An 18,722-nucleotide genomic window follows, 5' to 3' on the forward strand; every position below is an offset into this window, starting at 1 on the left:
CCTGATTGGCTCTACACATACACCTCACCATCAGGTCAACTCCTAAGGCGGGTCACTCAGCAACTCCGATTTTCTCTGCTTAATGATCTAACCAGCCCTACACGACAAGGCAATAGTTGCCAAAGAGATACGATTCCTGATCTCACTTGGGCAATAGGCTTGCCTTCGGCTATATGGGAAGTCTAGGATAATTCTCTAGGCAGCGATCATCACATTATTCACACAACTGTACCCTTGAATGGTGCTTCAATTCCGTCACCGCGAAGTGCTCGCCTCACTAATTGGAATGGTTTCCGGGAATCAATCGATACGGCTGCCATATCTGATTTAAGCACCTGAAATTCTGCAATTCTCGACGCCTATGGCCATAACACCAAGCTTATTGCTCTTTCTGACACACGTCCGGTTGTTGATACACATCTTTTACGCCTTTGGGATCAGCGTCATGCGCTTATGCGCCGATGGAAGCGTAATAAGCGCAATCGCTCCCTCAAAGCACGCATCGATGCTCTCCCAATCGAGGCTCTAGAATATGCGCGCACTCTTGAAACATCCAACTGGCTGTCCTTCTGTGACTCTCTAAGTGGAACACTGCATACAACTCGGATTTGGCAACTTACCCGTTCCATGTCCGGGCAGGCACGGCGATCCACGCACATCACATCGTTGCGGTTGCAGACAGGTCTTAGCTTGGCTGATTTGGCTGACGAACTTCAAGCTTCCTTCTTTCCTTTTCCTTCTTTGCCTCCGCCGCCTCATCCTGTCACTTGTCCCACTCAAGAACCTATTGACGCAGATTTTACATTCGCTGAACTCCACGCTGCACTCACCGATTGCAAACGACACACAACACCAGGACCGGACCTGATTACATACTCCCACTTAAGGAACCTTCCGGACTCCGCTCTAGAAACTCTTCTAAATTTCATCAATGAAGCATGGCGAACAGGCTGTATCCCCCCTGAGTGGAAGACTGCTAACATCCGCCCTATTCCAAAACCAGGCAAATCACTTGCTTTGAACAGTCTACGCCCAATTTCACTTACGTCCTGTGTTGGAAAACTGATGGAGCGTATGGTCCTGCATCGTCTCACTTGGCTTCTTGAACATAGCCAATTCTTTGACTGGACTATGACTGGGTTCCGCGCTCACAGGTCAACACAGGATACAATGCTGCGAATCCAACAAGAGGTGTACGCATATCCGAGCGCAGCCCAACTTAGAGCAATCGTGAGTCCAGACTTCCAAAAGGCGTTTGATGCAGTTTCGCACTCTGCAACTCTTGAACAAATCCGGATACTTACGCCTAGCTCCCGACTGTACAACTACATCCACAATTTTCTGACCACACGACTACATTCTTTGGTGTTAGAGGACTACCGCCAAACCCCCTGGAATCCTACCAGAGGAGTTCCTCAGGGATCTGTCCTTTCCCCTACTCTGTTCAATTTAGCACTTCGCCCCCTGCCTCGTATGCTACATTCCGTTCCTAATCTCTCGTTTGGACTGTACGCCGATGACATAACCCTTTGGTGTTCTACCGGTAGCCCAGCTGCACTGTCCGACACACTTCAGGCTGGAATTGATGCGGTCCACTCGTTTGGGTCAAGCGAAGGTCTCACACTATCTCCGCAGAAGTCTGAGTACCTTGTGGTCACTGATGAGCGTTTGCGGGCTAAAGCTAGCGACCAACGCTCTCAAGTAGAACTCGTGATTGATGACATTCCTCTTCCACGTAAGGCCTGGCTGCGCGTCCTCGGCTTCGACCTACAGGATAATGGGAAGGCCTTAAAGTGGCTCAATCGATGTAAGGCTCAAATTACCCAACTAACTCACATAATCGGCAGGCTGACCCGACGTCGCCAAGGCCTACGAGAACACGATATTACGCGACTTGTGAACTCTCTAATATATACTCGCGTTCTTTACGCACTGCCGTACGTAAAATTAACGTCATCGCAACGATCCCAGCTTGAGCGGCTCCTCCGGCCTGCCACCCGCCTGGCTCTAGGGGTACCTAGATATACCCCCCTCGCTAAGTTGGAGGCTGCTCAGCCGTTCGCATCATTGTCAGATGCAGTTGATCTTCATTTGGCGGCACAACACACTCGTCTCCAGCTTACTTGGCATGGGCGTCTTCTCCTATCCTCACTTCATTACGAGGTAGCTTCGTTACCCGAAATTACAGCGACATACCCCCCTTGGTATCCACTCCCTCGCATAAAAGTTCCTACCATTCCAATCAATGTATCCGCAACCTCGCATGCAGGACGTCGTCGAGCTCGAATATGCACTCTTCGCTACCGCTATGGTGATCTAGCAACAGTGACGTACACAGATGCCTCCTTCTCATCCAAAGACGCACGCGGGGTCACAGTAGTTGTTCCTCCTACCCACCCGCCCTTGCAGAAAAGATACTCGGCCGTTCCTTCCGTCCTGTCTCTAGAGGCTCAAGCAATAACTGACGCAATCTTATCGTTAGCCACTCCTGGTAACCACGTGATCCTCTGCGACAGTCAGGATGCTCTGCGCTTGTTCCAGGAGCAGACGCTTCCCATCAATATTATGCATGCACTCCACACTCATCTGGCCAAACACACTGGTACTAGCTATGTGCTGGACTGGGTTCCTGGTCACGCAGGCGTTCCGGGCAACGAGCTGGCGCATCAGCTCTCCCGTGCTCCGTCCCAACCGGGAGACTCGGAGACGCCCTGGCCAAATCCTTTCCACCCACCCACGCAAGCGCGACAAGCCCGTCTCCATCGACGCCAGACTGTGCAACAGTTAATCATGGATAGGCAGACTCTTCCGTCTCCCTCTCACCTCTTACCCCGGGCAGATGCTTGTCTTATCCGGCAAGCGCAAACGGACAGCCTTCCAACTCCGCACATACTGCATCGACTACAAGGCCATCGCAGCCCTGCGCGGTGCTCCAAGTGCTCTGGCTTTCCCAATACGCCGCATGTTCTTTGGGACTGTTCTGGTTCGCAACAATCACTCGCAATTCGTCTTAAATCCCTTACACCTCATCCCTCTTCTCTCCAAGACTGGCTCGCGCCACCGGAGGGAACAGACCGAGTGGCCTGGTGGCGAGCTTTGGTGGCTCACGTTCGCGAGGTTCTCCCGTCTGTACAGATAATTTTGTTCCTTTCAGAACCCCGGACTTTGGGGGTCTTTTTCTTTGTTTTTTATGTGTCAATAAAGTTTACCAACAACAACAACTAGCCCCCACCCCCTTATCCCCACGATGGTACTATAGGCAGTTAAAAGCAAACAAACCAGGACAAGCTATTTTAAAACATGGAAAAAAAGAAAAAAAGAAGATCAGACTTTATTTTTCAAAAAAATTCCACAACAATCGGTTCATTCTGCAATTTCACACAAAAAGCAATTTATTTGGAATTAAACTATCACAGCATAAAAACGGTTCCTACTCCACATGCACACAGGAGACGTAGCGCCTATTTAGGATACATACAAGAAAAATTCACAAATAAAAATAAATGCACCAAAGCAATTGAAAACACTGAAATACAAACATTAAATTAAGACAATAAAAATGACATTAACATCCAAAAATAAAAAGGTACTGGCATTAGCACGAAAAGCTTCAGTAGAAATGCACCAGTGGGAGAATAGTTAACAGTATTACCATAAAACAAAATGGCCTTGGTACATCAGTGAGTGCTTCACATGGACTCGAAAGACAGCTCTTATTTAGGACAAATTAAAAACATCTACAAATAAATTTTGCGAAACAAAAATCGGGAACTAAAACAATTCAGCGTGGATTACTATTAACGCATTACAACCTGCAATCAACACAAAGATACAAAGCCATTGAAACTCTGCAACATATATATGTTGGTGGGACAACAGGAAACCGCAGGAAACACTCCCACTGGGTTTTTTAGGCGGATGGTTCTAAAATGAGGATGCGCTAGTAAGATTTAAAAAAGGCATAACTTGGTATTAAAAACAAACACTTTCGAGCTGACTGCTTCATAATGTTGATGGCGGCCTTCAGAACAGTACCGACCAGGGCACCGTGCTTGAGCCGAAGTAACGTCTACAGAAGCAAGAAGGTGCGCTTCGACTTTGAAGCGTATTACGCACTGAACAGCCAAAACACAGACAGCAGCAATGAAAACCCATCCACGATGTCCAAGGATGTGAGCAGAAGTGTCTTGAATGCGACGGCCACTCCTGCTGACACCTCGGGGATCTGTCTCTCTCTCAAAAAAAAAAAAAGAATATTCGGGCAAGTAGCGTCTTCCCGTAGTTCCTACATAGGCAGAAAGAGCGGGACAGCAAAGATAAGTTCTACAATGAAAAAAAAAATCAACGAGTTTGAAAGTTAAATCAAGTTCATTGGGTGATAGATTAGTTTTTGCGCCGAGAGCACGCACTGAACCTGTATTGAAATGCAATACTGGTTGGCGCAGTGACCGGTCTAGATGCGAATGTGCGGTGACCTTGGATGCAGCCACGCTCATTGTGCCTTGGCCAACGTCATGTCAGACAGCGCGCCCTACAGCTGCCTGCCTACGCACTGCGCCCCAAACCCATTAGTGCTTACGTGTCCGTAGCTTCCATTGTTTACCCCGCTATCATTCCCGGTATAAAACATTGCACAACATTTAAGGAAATATAACTCGTTTTGTAAGGTCATAAACGCTGATGAATTTGCATTGGATTTTGTCCTCGGCCGACTGCAAAGTACGGCCCATTATACGTTCACAATTCCAGCGTGGAAAAGTTGCTAATGGGTCATATAGCTACTGTTTTCTTCATTCTCGAGTACGCTTCGTTGCATGCACGCTGGAGATCGCTACATTTGATGAGAACCAATAAACTCGTTATTGAACGATCAGAACGATCAGAAAATTAAAGGGGTAACCACATGCAGCGACCGCGACAACCGACGCGAAAAAAGTAATGCAATGGATACAAAAAACTGTGTGGGCGACAGCGAGAAACGAAAAAATTAAAGCCGTTCCACTCAATGTGAAAGCTGTCGGAAGTGCAGAGCAGTGGTTCGCCATAATGGGCTGTAGCGCCGTTATCGGCTTACTGCTACCACCCCATGCGATTCAAATTTCCCGCCTGCGCAGTGCTCGCGCGCCCCCTGCCTGAAACTGCGCCAGCGGGAGTTCAGTTCTCTTTGTGCTTTTCTGCCCGCACGTGCCGGTGTTGCACGGCCACATTTTGAGTTTACTATCGTAACTTTAGTGTTTGGGGAGTTGGTGGTAGTGAATGCGTTGTATCCGCAGCTTCTTGACGTAGTTTGAATGAGTCAAGGATATAAGGCACTTTCGTAACCTTCCGTTCTGTGTCGGCTTTGTGGCTCAGTTGGTAGAGTACCGTGCACCTGGCGTTCCGCCCGCAGAGTCGTAGGATCGAAACCTGGCGCCGGCAAGTATTATTTTTTATATAGTGAAGGGGGAGCGATGCGGACGCGGACTACGGACGCCAACGCGGGTGACATCGTGAGTTACTGAAATGCTCTGCATTTAAAAAAGCAATACATACCTGTCAATGCCCTTCGTCGTTGTAGCTGCCGCTCGCTTGTTGGCTGCATCTGGCCGGGAATAAGAGGCGAAGGTGACGGCCCGTCTGCCGCTGTCGCCGCGGTCACCGGCCTGTGCAAAAAAATTTCGTTTGTCTGTGTCGCCCACAATACCTGTTTGCCGTACACACTGAGTGAGGTTTCTCGCGTCGCTCATCGCCTTAGACGCATGTAGTTACCCTTTAACAGTGCGGGGCGTACGCCCCGAAAAGTTCCCTTTCCATCCATCTTGCCCTCAATCAAAACGCAAAAAACCTGTCTGAACAGAATTTCAGTCGGCTGCTGTACGCGCCATGGTCACTAAAATTATTGTAATTTTAGTGACTCCCACGTGCTAGACGCGCTCCTAACACTCAGCCTATTGTACGCAATTCTTTGGAGCCGCGCAGGTAGCCACAGCTACTGCACGGCAGCCACTCTAACCCTAGCCGCCGAGCTAAGAAGGGTAGCGCTGCGACTACTCACGCGACCGTGCTTCTTACCTGCGAAAACATTTGGCTAGGATACCAACACTTCACGCATCAAAGGAATTGAAACGGTGCAAGAAACGACGCTGTTTGCATACGGGTACGCTGTTTGCATACGGGTTTGCATACGGGTACGGGTACCTCCCATGAATATGCCAATTAACCCGCGGCCCTCAGTCCCCAGCGGCTGCGAAGCAACTGACCACGGCGGCGGTCAGACCTGTGACACAGCAGAGGGTGCTAAGAATCCCTGGATCCCGACAGGCCGCCAATGAAATCTGAACCTGGCAACGTTTAACGCGCGAACCTTATCTAGCGAAGCAAGTCTCGAGGTGTTGTTCGAGGAATTAGAGGGCATTAAATGGGATGTAATAGGGCTTAGCGAGGTTAGGAGGGCAGCCGAAGCCTTTACGGTGATGAAAAATGAACACGTCCTATGTTACCGTGGTCTAGAGGACAGAAGAAAACTGGGAGTGGGATTTCTAGTCAATAAAAGCATAGCTGGCAACATAGACGAATACTATAGCATTAACGAAAGTGCAGCAGGTCTTGTAATTAGGCTCAATAAGAGGTACAAGCTCAAGGTGGTGCAGGGCTACGCGCCCACATCCAGCCACGACGACCAAGTAGTGGAACGCTTCTATGAAGATGTGGAATCGGCAATGGTTAAAGTAAAAACACAGTATACCGTAGTTATGGGGGACTTCAATGCCAAAGTAGGCAAGAATCAGGCTGGAGACAAGGCAGTTGGGAACTATGGTCTGGGCTGTAGAAATAGCAGGGGAGACCTACTAGTTGAGTTTGCAGAACAAAATAACCTACGCATAATGAATACCTTCTTCTGTAAACGGGAGAGTCGGAAGTGGACCTGGAGGAGCCCGAATGTGGAGCACAAAAATGAAATAGACTTAATATTATGCGATAACCCTGGCGTCGTGCAGAATGTGGAAGTGCTCGGAAGGGCAAGGTGTAGTGGCCACCGTATGGTAAGATCTCGAATTAGGCTAGATTTGAAGAGGGACCGCAACAAGCTAGTACGGAAGAAGCCGATAAATGAGCTAACAGTAAGACGTAAAGTAGAAGAATTGAGGATCGCGCTGCAGAACCGATATTCCGCCCTTAACCAGGAAGCCGAGCTTACGACACAGGCAGCCAGCGACAACCTTACACGCATTATCACGGAGTGTGCAATAGAAGTCGGGGGCACTATGGCTAGACAGGATACTGGTAAACTTTCACAGGAGACGAAAGATCTAATCAGGAAACGGCACACCATGAGAATCTCTACCGCAGCTGACAGTATAGAACTAGCCTAGCTATCGAAGTTAATCAATAAGCATAAGACAGCTGACATACGGAAGTATAATATGGAGAGGATCGAATATGCTGTAAAGAACGGAGTTAGCCTGAAAGCAGTGAAGAGACGTCTTGGCGTGGGGAAAAATCAGATGTATGCACTTCAGGATAAGCAAGGCAATGTCATCACAAATAGGGATAAAATAGTCACAGTGGCCGAGGAGTTCTATAGGGATCTGTACAGTAGCCGGGACATAGAGGATAATGCCGAACGAGACAGAAGTTCAGAGGAGATAGATATCCCATCAGTAACGACCGAAGAAGTAAGGAAGGCTTTGAAAGAAATGAAAGGGGGCAAAGCACCTAGTGAGGATCAGATAACAGCAGACCTCTTGAAGGATGGCGGAGAAATTGTACTTGAAAAACTGGCAAACCTGTATACGCAATGCCTAATGACCACAATGGTACCCGAATCTTGGAAGAACGCGAACATCATCCTAATCCATTAGAAAGGCGACATGAAGGACTTGAAAAATTACAGGCCGATCAGCTTACTGTCAGTCGTCTACAAGGTATTTACCAAGGTAATCGCTAACCGAATCTCTGCAACCTTACATTTCAGTCAACCTAAAAAACAAGCAGGGTTCCGTAAAGGTTATTCAATAATGGACCATATTCACACGATCAATCAGGTGATAGAGAAGTGCGCTGAGTATACTGAACCCCTATATATACCCTTCATAGATTATGAGAAAGCATTTGACTCGGTCGAAACCCTAGCAGTCATTCAGGCATTACGGAACCAGGGAGTAGATGAGCATTATATAAGAATACTAGAGGATATCTACAATGGGTCTACAGCTACCATCATCCTCCATAGGGAGAGCAGTAAAATACCTATAAGGAAGGGTGTCAGACAGGGAGACACAATCTCTCCAATGTTATTCACAGCATGCTTACAAGAAGTATTCAGAACGTTGGATTAGGAACAGGTGGGAGTAAAGGTTAATGGAAAATACCTCAGTAACCTCAGATTTCCTGATGACGTTGCCTTGCTAAGTAACTCGGGGAACGAATTGCAAAGCATGCTTTCCGCACTGGGCGAACGGAGTAGAACCGTGTGCCTGAAAATTAATATGCAGAAAACTAAAGTAATGATCAATAACCTCGGGACAGCACAGCAGTTTGAGATAGGTGGCAAGGCAGTGGAAGTGGCAAGCGAATATATCTACTTAGGCCAAGTTGTGACCCCAGATCCCAACCATGAGGCAGAGATTATTAGAAGGATCAGAATGGGATGGGGTGCATATGGCAGACATTCTCAGATAATGAATAGCAGCCTACCATTGCCGCTGAAGAAGAAAGTGTATGACAGCTGCATCTTACCAGTACTCACCTACGGGGCAGAAACTTGGAGGCTCACTAAGAGGGTTCAACTTAAATTGAGAACGACTCAGCGGGCAATGGAGCGGAGAATGATAGGTGTAACATTAAGGGACAAGAAGAGAGCGGAGTGGGTCAGGGAGCAAACTGGTGTTAAAGACATATTAGTAGAAATTAAGAAGAAGAAATGGACGTGGGAAGGGCATGTAATGCGAAGGTAAGATAACCGCTGGTCATTATGGGTAACAGAGTGGATCCCCAGAGAAGGCAAGCGTTGCAGGGGGCGGCAGAAAGTTAGATGGGCAGATGAGATCAAGAAGTTTGCGGGGATAAATTGGTCACAGTTAGCACAGGACCGAGGTAATTGGAGAATAATGGGAGAGGCCTTTGCCCTGCAGTGGGCGTAGATAGGCTGGTGATTATGATGATGGTGATGACAAAAGCCGCCCTTCAAATCTAAGAAACGGTCAAAATGAGTCACGAAAACCTTTGGGCTAACCGCTTCCGCGGACCGAAGTTAGAGACCAACTCTGCTTCGCTAAATACATAACATAAGAATACCAGGTTAACTAATGGCTTTCCTCCACTTCCCGCCAGCGTTTCTTCGTCCGGTAGATAAATCCAAGGTCGTCATCCCAAGATTCCAAGCTTAAGGCGCGAAGCCTGCAAAGTCAGCGACTGAAGTCCGGCTGCCCCGGCCAATTGCGCGCGCATTGCTACACAGTGCACATAGTTCCGGTATCGGCCTCTACGCCGCAGCAGCTGCGATGTCCGTCCGATATAAGAACTAGTTCCACGCACGCAGGCACGCACGCACGCACGCACGAACGAACTAATATACGGCTTGCTTACGTGTTCGTGATCTAACGCTGACGCACAGGCATGCAAGCAGTTAACATTAGCGAGCACGCGTCGCACTGCGTTCAAGCAAGTATGACGATAAGGGCAGGTCAAACTTCCCATGTTGGGAAAGCCGTCTCCGAAGCTTCGGATAATTCTCGCGGGGAGAATGCTGGCGCCGTGAGGCGAAAACGAAAACAGACACCGGCGATCTGCCGAGGGGCCAAGCCCGGAGCACGAAACACATGAAACCGCCACCGTCACAGCGAACGCGGCCGGATGTTTATACCAACGAGTGAGAGCTTTGGAGTCTTGCGTGGGGCGTGTGTGTGCTGTTCGCCGAGGAGAGTCGCCCCACGCCTGCGCACCCCGTCAGACGTTTTCTCCCCGTGCTCTTCTGTCCTGATCCACTGTAACCTCAGTTTTCTCAATAATTACACCTTTAATTCTCAAAACCTAGTTTCTCCTATTCAATGCGAGCACGCGTCGTAATGTGTTCAAGCAAGTATGTAAGGGCAGGTCGAACTTCCCATGTTGGATCACGCGTCTGTTTGAAAGTCCACTTCGTGCGTAGCATATTGTTTACAAGGCGCAGCCCTCTGTTCCGCGCTGGCGTGATATCACGGTCTGGCCGGTCTGGCGCGATCAGTCGTCGCTCGCCCGCTCTTTGCGGGTGCGCCGCCTGTGTCGGTTTTCACCCTAGACGCGAGATCGCGTGGCGGAAAATCCGCCGTGGTAGGCCGTATCTTCGTCGGGCTGAACTACGGAGACGCGGCGTCCACCGCCGCGCCGCCGCCGGGATGCCCTCGGCGTAATCGCTGAAATCGGCGCGCAGTATTCTTTCCTCCGTGGTGCGCACCTTTTGTGATGCATAGTCTGCCAACTTTTAAATGCAGAGCATTTGTATAACTCACGATGTAACCCGTGCGTCAGCGTCCGCAGCAGCCAGCCTCCCCCTACACTATAAAGGGAAATAACAGTTACCGGCGCCAGGTTTCGATCCCACGACCCTGCGGGCGGAACGCAAGGTACATGGTGCTCTACCCACTGCATCACAAAGCCGACACAGAATGAAAGGCTACGAACGCGCCTAATATCTTTGTCTCATTCAAAATACGACAAGAAGCTGCTGATACAACGCATTCACTACCTGTGGGCGGAACGCGAGGTACATGGTGCGCTTCCCACTGCGCCACAAAACCGACACAGAATCAAAGGCTACGAACGCGCCTTATATCCTTGACTCATTCAAACTACGTCAAGAAGCTGCTGATACAACGCATTCACTACCACCAACTCCCCAAACACTAAACGTTAACGCAATACACCCACCCCCTATGCGATGCATTTACTCGAGTCCCCCTCGCGGGGAGATGGGCCCATTTTTTAAATGTTGATAACTAAGCCATGACAGGGAAAAAAACAAAGAAACAAAACCAAATCGAGACATGCGTTTTTTTAGTTTTGTTAAGCTTGCTCCATTCATGTCACTGAACGCTGCGAGCAATCGTTACACGAATTCATATTCTTGCACGTTAAATATGCGCGGCGAAAGTAGTCGGGCGCTTTTTACACAAGCGCTTTATACGTATACGTATGCAAATAAAACATCGCTGATGAGTTGGTGTGCGTAAATGGTAGGAGTGCATCTCCATGCTTACTCCCGCACTGGACAAGAATGAAATTGCAATTTTAATCTTCGTACTGGAGAGAGGAGACGAAGTGCAGCTGTACTCTTCAGTGGTGCGGGAGCGGAACTGGGGCTGCACTCCGCCGCGCACGAGAAGAGTACGCTGTCAGTTTTGCTCTTCCTCTTCATGGGAGCGAACATTGTATCCAACTCCCTGCACCTTTCAAGGGGAGCGCGCCAACGCTTGCAGCAGTACAATGACTGTTGGACTCTTCAACTGCTCCCCCGATTTCTTAGAGTGTATGCCATCTCCAAGGCAGCGTTCAGCCATTCCCTTTAGGCGTGAATAAGTTCTATTGGCTGCGGCGTTCCCGGATACTGCAGAAGGGTACTACTAATCTCTCTTGGAAAGCATCCCGTTACGCCCCAAGAGCGTTCTGCTATTTCGCGCGAGGCAGCGTGTTTTCGCTCCGCCTGCTACTAGCGCCCCCGCCCCACCTCCCCACGATGTTACTATAGACAGTTACAAGTAAACAGAAAAGGACAAGCGATTTTGAAACATAGAAAATAAGAAAAAAACTAGCCCAGACTTCATTTTTCAACAAAATACCACAACAATCTGTTCATTGCGCAATTTCAGACAAAAAGCAATGTATTTGGAAATGAAATATCACAGCATAAAAACCGTTCCTGCTCCACTTGCACACAGGATACGCAGCGCCTATTTAGCATACATCCAAGAAAAATTCGCGAATAAAAATGCAGCAAAGCAACTGAAATACAAACATTAAATTAGGACAATAAAAATGACATTAACACCCACAAATAAAAAGGTACTGCCATTAGCACGAAAAGCGTGAGAAGAAATAGAGCAGTGGGAGATTAGTTAACAGTATTAACATAAAACAAAATGGTCTTAGTACATCAGTGAGTGCATCACATGGACTGGAAAGCCAGCTCTTATTTAGGACACATTAAAAACATTTAAAAATAAATTTTGCGAAACAAAAATCTGGGGCTAAAACAATTCAACGTGGATTACTAATAACGCATTACAAGGTGCAATCAAAACAAAGACACAAAGCCATTGACACAGGAACTTTGCAACAGATATATATGTTGGTGGGACAACAGGAAACTGCAGAAAGCACTGCCACTGGGTTTTTTAGGCGGGGTGGATCTCAAATGAGGATGCGCTGGTAAGAATTTAAAAAGGCATAACTTTGTAATCAAAACAAACCGGTTCGAGCTGACCTCTTCATAATGTTGGTGGCGGCCTTCAGAACAGTACTTACCAGGGCATAGTGCTTGAACCGAAGCAACGTCTACAGAAGCAAGAAGGTGCGCTTCGCCTTTGAAGCGTCTTACACACTGAACAGCCAAAACACAGACAGCAGCAATGAGAACCAATCCACGATGTCCAAGGCTGTGAGAAGTGTCTTGAATGCGACGGCCACTCCTGCTGGCGCCTCGGGGATCTCTCTCGGTCAAAAAAAAAAAAAAAAACTTCGGCCAAGTAGCGTCTTCCCGTGATTCCTACATCGCCAGAAAGAGGAAGACAGCAAAGATAAGTTGTACAATGAAAAATAAAAATTTCCGCGCCTTCCCGCGAGGGGAACACGAGTAAATGCAGAGCATTGGGGCCTCAGTTCGGCGGCGTATGCGCGCCGCTTCGCGGCCTTGCCTTCTGCTGTCGATGGCGTTGCCTCTCGCGCACGAATTGCGGCGTCGGCGGCACGCTTCAATCGCTTGCGTTCGGCGTCGTACACGCGCCGTTTCGCGGCCTTGTCTTCCGCATTTGACGACGACGACGGTTCCGATGTGGAGGAGGTAACGGGGTCTTCAACGTGTGCTGGGACGCTGATGTTGGCGCGTGCCTCAGTACTGGTTGAAGGCAGTGTTGCTTCCATCGCTTCTTCCGTGATGCTGGAGTAGCAGACACGAGTAAACGTGGGAGCGGGCGTCAACCAAGGAAGGAAGGAGCAACGCAGTGACTGAAACACGAGCGACCGCTAGCCGCTATATTTGCAGCGCGCGCAGTAGAGGGAGAGCAGTACGGGGGGTGAGCGCGCATGCGCAAGCAGTGCGCGCCCTTCCACGACCCACCGCGCTGCTATCACGCACCTGTTAGGCCGAGACCGCGACGGAGCGAACGGGCTGACTACGACGCATGCGCGCGCCAGCTGCTGTTAAGAGAGAGGAGGGAAGGAGAGGCGCACCTGCTGCGGACTCGAAACTGTTGACACCGTCCGACGCAGGAACAGGCGAGGCTAAGAAATGCTCTGCATTTAAAAAATTGACGAGGTTGACAAAGTTAAATGAAGTTTATTGGGTGATAGCTTAGTTTTTGCGCCGAGAGCACGCACTGAACCTGTATTGGAATGTAATACTGATTGGCGCAGTCACCAGTCTACACGCGAATGTGCGGTGTCCTTGGACGCAGCCTCGCTCATTGTGCCACATGGCATATGTCATGTGAGACAGTGCGCCCTACAGCTGTCTGCTTACGCACTGCGCCCCAATCCCATTAGTGCTTACGTGTCCGTTGCTTCCACTGTTTACCCCGCTTTCGTTCCCGGTATAAAAACGCTGCACAAAATTTAAGTACTGGTAACTTTTTTGTAAGGTTATAATTCCTGATTAATTTGCATTGGATTATGTCTTCAGCCGACTGCAACGTGCGCCCCATTACACTGTCGCGAAGCGGACGTCTGTTGATGTTTTCTGTTTGTTTTGAGTTCAGTGCCACCCGCGAGGGCACTTGCTTCCAAGTGCTTTGTATGAGACCGGTTAGGACGCTGCTGGGCCCTTTCCCCCCTTTTTTTCTGAGAAACGCATGCGGTGTGCGCGCTGACCGACCGGAGGGCGCGGTTGTCGAGGGGGACCATCGTCCCAGCTGCGCCGCAGTGGCGTCTCCGACCCCCCATTGCGTCTACGCGGGCCGCTGTGTGCTCCGAACCCTTGGTCTGGTTCAAACGTCCGCTTGCCTTTTTCCTTTGTGAGTTCGTATACGTTTACTTTATTCTCAACAGTAATTCTTTTGCCGGAAACGGGCGCCTTCGAGTTTGAACTTTGTGTCTTCCGTAATTGCTTCCTTTTTCCTTTCGAAAATGTAGCTGATTGGAGCTAAGCGTCTCGCGGATCGGCTGCGGGTGTGCCTTGTTCCCCGCGGTCCGCGCGCTCCAGAATGCACTTTTTCCCCCAATACGTCCCCCACCGCACCGCTGACGCGGATATAACGCGGCTCCGCCGTCTATTGAGGGGGCAGCTATAATGGGGGAGCCACTTGCTGCCGGTCGTCATGGCCAGACGGCGGGAACCCTTCGCCCGCCAACTATGTTTCGTTAAGTACTCTTGATTGCCTGTTTTTTTCCTATTTTAAATGCAGAGCAGTTCTTTAACTCACATGTAGCGTCCGATGTCCGTCCGCAACAGCTCAGAGCGCAGGCGCACCCTCTCCCTTACTCCTCCTCTCCCGCATCACGCTACCCTCCTCGCTCTCAACAACAGGTCCGCACCCCCCCCCCCTACACTATATAAAAAATAATACTTACCGGCGCCAGGTTTCGATCCCACGACCCTGCGGGCGGAACGCGAGGTACATGGTGCTCTACCCACTGCGCCACAAAGCCGACACAGAATGGGAGGCTACGAACGCGCCTTATAACCTTGACTCATTCAAACTACGTCAAGAAGCTGCTGATACAACGCATTCACTACATGTGGGCGGAACGCGAGGTACATGGTGCTCTTCCCACTGCGCCACAAAACCGACACAGAATGAAAGGCTACGAACGCGCCTTATATCCTTGACTCAAACTACGTCAAGAAGCTGCTGATACAACGCATTCACTACCACCAACTCCCCAAACACTAAACGTTTACGCAATACACCCACCCCCTATGCGACGCATTACTCGAGTCCCCCTCGCGGGGAGATGGGCCGTATTTTTTTATGTAACCGCTGTAACATTTTGACTATGTTTTAAATCTAAGTATCAATCATTAAACCAGTTAACCTTTGAACCTCTGAAACCTCCGCGTGCTTAATCGCCGGATTCATCCTTCAACAGTAGCAGTGCCGGACCAAATCACGCCGTTTCAATACGTTCACAAGTCCAGCATGGAAAACTTGCTAATTGGTCATATAGCTACTGTGTTCTTCATTCTGGAGTATTCTTTGTTGCATACACGCTGCAGATCGCAACATTTGATGAGAAGTAATAAGCTCGTTATTGAACGATCAGAACGCTCCAACATTAAAGGGGTAACTGCATGCAGCGACGGCGACAACCGACGCAAAAAAAGTAATGCAATGGGTACAACAAACACTCTGGGCGACAGCGACAAACGAAAAAAAGTAATGCATTGTTGCAAATGCCCTTCCTCGCCGTTCCTGCCGCTCGCTTGTGGGCTGCTTCTGGCTTGGAATAAGCTCGCTACGGCAACGGACCGTCGCCTGCCGCAGTCGCCGCCGGGAGCTGCCTGTGTAAAAAAATTTCGCTTGTCTGTGTCGCCCCCAATACCCATTTGCTGTACGCATTGAGTGAGGTTACTCGCGTCGCTCATCGCCTTAGACGCATGTAGTTACCCCTTAAGAGTGCGGGGCGGACGTCCCGAAAAGTCCCATTTCAATCCATCCTGCCCTCAATCAAAACGCAAAAAACCTGTCTGGACAGCATTGCAGTCTGCTGCTGTACGCGCGGCGGTCACTAAAGTTATTGTAATTTTGGTGGCTGCCACGCGCTCCTAACACTCAGCCCATTGTACGCAATTCGTTGGAGCCGTGCAGGAAGCCAGCCACTGCACGGCAGCCACTCTAACCCTAGGCGCCGATCTAAGGGTGCAGGGTAGCGCTGCCACTATTCGCGCGACTGTGCTTCTCTCCTGCGAAAACATTCGGCTAGGATACCAAAAGAGATAGAAATGGTGCAAGAATCGACGCTGCTGGCACACGAGTACAAAAGCCGCCCTTCAAATCTAAGCAACGGTCAAAATGGGTCACGAAAAGATTAGGGCTAACCGCTTCCGCGGTCCTAAGTTAAGAGAGCAACTCTGATTCGTTAAATACTCAAGACAAGTATACGAGATTAACTAATGGCTTACCTCTACTTCCCGCAAGTGTTTCTTCGTCCGGTAGATAAATCCAAGGTCGTCATAGCAGCGAAAGATCCCAAGCTTAAGGCGCGAAGCCTGCGACGGCCGCGAATACAGTCGCTACAAAGTACACATAGTTCCGGAATCGGCCTCGGCGCTGCCGGAGCTGTGATATTCGTCCGAAAGAAAACTAGTTCCACGCACGCACGCACACACGAATGAATGAATATACGACTTGCTCGCGTGTTGATGATGTCGCGCTGAAGCACAGGCGTGCAACAGTTAGCCAACACGCGTCGCACTGTTTCGAAGCAAGTATGACGATAAGGGCAGGTACAACTTCCCACGTTGCACGAAGCACTTCGTCTGCTTGAAAGCCCACTTAGTTCGGAGCTCATTGTTTACAAAGCGCTGCATCACGGTCTGGCGCGGTCAGTAAGTCGGCCGCCCGGTCTTGGCGTGTTCACCGCCTCTGTAGGTGTTGGTAGTGGACGCGCACTTCACGGCTCGCTGAAGGTGCCTTTCTCACGCTTGCTCGGGCGGTTCGCGATACCTGACCCGGCGGATGTATGACGCGCTGCGTATCGTGTTCTACGCCTGCGCCGCCGCACCATCGGGGACCTGCTGGGTTTCACCAGTTCTCTTCGCTTAATAAAGGCGCTTGAGTTGCAGCAGCCCATCGGTGTGTACGCCTTTACCTTCGCTCGTCAGCCGACGAGACAGTTTTCACCGTAGACGGTCAAAACTGTTTTCACCGTAGACGGTGTATTAGAGATGCCCTCGCAGTGATATCGCCTGTTCCTCACACGCCGATGTTGCAGACGGGCCCCATATTGCTGTTAATACCAGTTATGTAACCGGATTCCCTTTATTTAACCTCATAAAAGCTATCGTATCTACATAGATATCACGGCGACACAAGCCACGGTAGTTGGGTCGGGTCCGTGTTGCGTTTGCGGCTTGAGCTATCAAAAGAGCGCGGACTTCACTTCCTACAACACCATTTTGCTCAATCGATCTTAGATTTACAATCCGTTCTTTTAGCTCGACTAGGCGAGGGACAAGCGTACTCTATCAAACTCTTCCAAAGCGGCCATCGGCAGCTGCCCGTAGATTGGTTCGTTCGGTTTCCGCCTGCCGCCACTGAACGCTGCGAGCAATGGTTATACGAATTCATATTCTTGCACGTTTACAATGCGCAGCAGAAGTAACCGGGCGCTTTTTACACAACTGTTTTATATAATATATTCGTATGCAAATAAAACATCGCTCATGAGTTGGTGTGCGTAGATGGTAGGAGTGCATCTCCATGCTTACTCCCGCACTGGACAAGAATAAAATATCAATTTTACTCTTCGTACTGGAAATGGCAGACGATGTGCAGGTTTACTCTTCACTGGTGTGGGAGCAGAACTGGGCTGCACTCCGCCGCGAACGAGAAGAGTACACGGTCAGTTTTGCTCTCCTCCTCGTGGAGAGCGAACATTGCATCCAACTTCCCGCTGCTCTCGAGGGGAGTCCGCCAACGCTTACAAGAGTACAATGACTGTTGGACTGTTCAACTACTCCCCCGATTTCTTAGTGTAGTCTTCGACATCGTCCAATCAAGGTACATCTCCTCCTATAGTCAGAGCCTTTAGTTGGTGCGGCCGCCACGGACCGCGCATAGAAGTTTTACTTCTTTGGCGCTTTATGAAGTTATTACTGACTTATCAGCCGAATAAACAATGAAAAGCGCGTTAATTTGAGCCAGTCTACGCAGTGCAAGCAAAAACGGGAGCTTGGCAAATGCACTTCAGTGCCCCTTTAATTAGTGGCTCTACCGTAACCTAGAGCCAGTAAATAAGCTGCGCTAGTGTAACCATGCCTGATCCTGCCGCACCGGCACGCTGTGTCTACATCTTCGAAAAGTAAACACAGCTACCATAGCCGCCAAACGGCGCCCGGACTAATTCCGCCCATCCATGTTAGCCGCAATAGTACGCATAAAGCTGGCCACCCTGGCGCCAGGCACAAAAATGCCTGCCTCCGTGCTTCAGTGTTGTTACTCTTAAGAAGCTTATTTAGTGGTTCTAGTGTGCACTACCCTTACAAAAATGGATTTTGAGTTTCAATTCTTTTCCTGTTGAGTTTTAATTGAATCAACAGAAACTTAATTCAAACTCAATTGGCTATTGAGATGTGTCAGTAGAAACTCAAAAGGATTTGTATTGAGAAAACGCAATACAAAAGCAATTGACACCAGTCTATTGAAACTCTTTGGAGAACCAATTGACAAAACTCATCAGGCTGAAACATACACTTTGAAGGGCTATTTTTTTCGGCGCTGCCCACTGTGTCTGCTGAATTAAGGCTACTAGGTTACTTTTATGTTTTTTTATTATACATTGACATTTCTATTGAGTGCAGTCAATAAAAAGTCAACAAGGTTTCAATGGAC

General features: G+C 49.2%; 1 protein-coding gene across 2 annotated transcripts in view; it reads left to right on the forward strand.

Annotated features, from left to right (window-relative positions):
• Positions 1-18,722, forward strand: part of LOC144168786 (uncharacterized) — a 139,889-nt gene that overhangs the window by 50,791 nt on the left and 70,376 nt on the right. The window lies entirely within an intron of this gene.

The sequence above is a fragment of the Haemaphysalis longicornis genome, unplaced genomic scaffold (genome assembly GCF_048455015.1).
Source record: "Haemaphysalis longicornis isolate Haplotype H1 unplaced genomic scaffold, Haemaphysalis longicornis Haplotype H1 scaffold_2, whole genome shotgun sequence".
NCBI classification, from domain to species: Eukaryota; Metazoa; Arthropoda; class Arachnida; order Ixodida; family Ixodidae; genus Haemaphysalis; species Haemaphysalis longicornis.